At 48.0% G+C, this 2,565-nt stretch overlaps 1 non-coding gene across 1 annotated transcript in view; it reads left to right on the top strand.

Moving 5' to 3' along the window:
* Nucleotides 1–2,125: 2,125 nt before the first annotated feature.
* LOC134545075 (small subunit ribosomal RNA) overlaps nucleotides 2,126–2,565 on the top strand; it is a 1,989-nt gene continuing 1,549 nt past the window's right edge. The window contains exon 1 of the ribosomal RNA XR_010078250.1: nucleotides 2,126–2,565. This exon is cut by the window's right edge and continues 1,549 nt beyond it. This is a non-coding gene — a ribosomal RNA (small subunit ribosomal RNA).

Below are 2,565 nucleotides of genomic sequence, written 5' to 3'. Positions count from 1 at the left end.
GCTTGATTGATTCATGCCCAGTTCCCCCAAGAAGCGGTACATTGAAAAAATTGATTTACTTTGTGGATGATACTAGCAAATACTATCCGCTGGGGGAAGTAAGCAGAAATTTGGTGGTCGTATGTTTGTTACATGGTAGAGGTGCTTTCTAGTACACAATGAAATGCTTGGTGTACCGCTGCTCCTTGAAGAATTAATTCCATATGGGTCTAGCCGTGGTCTTAACTGTGAACACGAAGAACTATCTAAAGTGGCCTATCTGTCTGAACTGCAATACACAAGCTGCGAGCCAATGCTATACCTTTCTCAGGTAACGAGCTCTTGTGCGGCGATTCGATTGGATGCGAAATGGTGGGGAACGCGTGTCCGGTCGTCTTAACCAAGTAATGGTTCCCCTCTGTTAACAATGAAATGTTTGATGGATCGCAGCTCCCTGAGAGACAAGTTTCAAAGGGGTTAGTCGCGGTCTTCAATCCTGGCCAAGGTGCAGTCACCATCTATAAGAGATACCTGCTTTACTGAAGGGTAGCAAGAGTTCCCTTGCCCGCATGTTGCTCCGTGGGGGTATATCAGTATAAAGGTAGAAGAAGCCATGATCGGAGCTTCGGTGGATGAGATTGGCGGAGAAGACATGTTCTTGTCTATCTGGTAGATCAGGGGGGTGGCAGCTGATCCGGAGAAAGCAAGCGGACTCCCGATGTTCCGTCGACTCCCAATGTACACTTGAAACATGCACATTTGGGTGGCGAGGGGGCGTTGTGGCCATCCGAAAACATGTCTTCATCTCTCTTATTGGTGGACCGCTGCTCCTTGAAGAATTAATTCCATATGGGTCTAGTCTTGGTGATAACTGTGAACACTAAGAACTATCTAAAGTGGCCTATCTGTCTGAACTGCAATACACTAGCTGCGAGCCAATGCTATACCTTTCTTAGGTAACGAGCTCTTGTGCGGCAATTCGATTGGATGCGAAATGGTGGGGAACGCGTGTCCTATCGTCTTAACCAAGTAATGGTTCCCCTCTGTTAACAATGAAATGTTTGATGGATCGCAGCTCCCTGAGAGACAAGTTTCAAAGGGGTTAGTCGCGGTCTTCAATCCTGGCCAAGGTGCAGTCACCATCTATAAGAGATACCTGCTTTACTGAAGGGTAGCAAGAGTTCCCTTGCCCGCATGTTGCTCCGTGGGGGTATATCAGTATAAAGGTAGAAGAAGCCATGATCGGAGCTTCGGTGGATGAGATTGGTGGAGAAGACATGTTCTTGTCTATCTGGTAGATCAGGGGGGTGGCAGCTGATCCGGAGAAAGCAAGCGGACTCCCGATGTTCCGTCGACTCCCAATGTACACTTAAAACATGCACATTTGGGTGGCGAGGGGGCGTTGTGGCCATCCGAAAACATGTCTTCATCTCTCTTATTGGTGGACCGCTGCTCCTTGAAGAATTAAATCCATATGGGTCTAGTCTTGGTGATAACTGTGAACACTAAGAACTATCTAAAGTGGCCTATCTGTCTGAACTGCAATACACTAGCTGCGAGCCAATGCTATACCTTTCTCAGGTAACGAGCTCTTGTGCGGCAATTCGATTGGATGCGAAATGGTGGGGAACGCGTGTCCTATCGTCTTAACCAAGTAATGGTTCCCCTCTGTTAACAATGAAATGTTTGATGGATCGCAGCTCCCTGAGAGACAAGTTTCAAAGGGGTTAGTCGCGGTCTTCAGCCCTGGCCAAAGGTGTTTAGAAATGAATACTTTTCGGACCAGTGGGCAAATTAGTTCACAGCGAGCCCACGGGCCAACGGTCTGCTCCCGCAGTGGGCCGCGCCCGAATGTGGGCACCGATCATATAATTTGAAATCCACTCGCCAAGTACCATGCGAGTTTCTAAGAGCGCGATATATTCGCCAGTGAAAGCCTTGGAAGTTTGGCCTCGCCTACTCCCTAGGAAAATTAATTAGAGATGGAAGGAAAGACTTTGCAATTGCAAAGCGGGTGTCGATATTGGGAAGTCGCCCCCGTACTTGTTGATACAGAAGGAAAAAAAAATGTACATCATAAGATTCGGACCCGGTGCTCTGCGGACCCGGGAGGTTCCTCCGAACGAAAAAAAAAGCTGCTAGCAGCTCCCTGGTTGATCCTGCCAGTAGTCATATGCTTGTCTCAAAGATTAAGCCATGCATGTCTAAGTGCAAGCCAAAATAAGGTGAAACCGCGAATGGCTCATTAAATCAGTTATGGTTCCTTAGATCGTACCACATGACTTGGATAACTGTGGTAATTCTAGAGCTAATACATGCTGAACTGAGTCCCGACCAGAAATGGGAGGGATGCTTTTATTAGATCAAAACCAATCGGCGTGGCTCGTCTGCGTCCGTTTGCTTTGGTGACTCTGGATAACTTTGTGCTGATCGCACGGTCTCCGTACCGGCGACGCATCTTTCAAATGTCTGCCTTATCAACTGTCGATGGTAGGTTCTGCGCCTACCATGGTTGTAACGGGTAACGGGGAATCAGGGTTCGATTCCGGAGAGGGAGCCTGAGAAACGGCTACCACATCCAAGGAA

This window comes from Bacillus rossius, unplaced genomic scaffold (assembly GCF_032445375.1).
Source record: "Bacillus rossius redtenbacheri isolate Brsri unplaced genomic scaffold, Brsri_v3 Brsri_v3_scf556, whole genome shotgun sequence".
Classification (NCBI taxonomy): Eukaryota; Metazoa; Arthropoda; class Insecta; order Phasmatodea; family Bacillidae; genus Bacillus; species Bacillus rossius.
The sequence above is the reverse complement of the archived record's forward strand: the minus strand, read 5'-3'. Positions and strand labels throughout refer to the sequence as shown.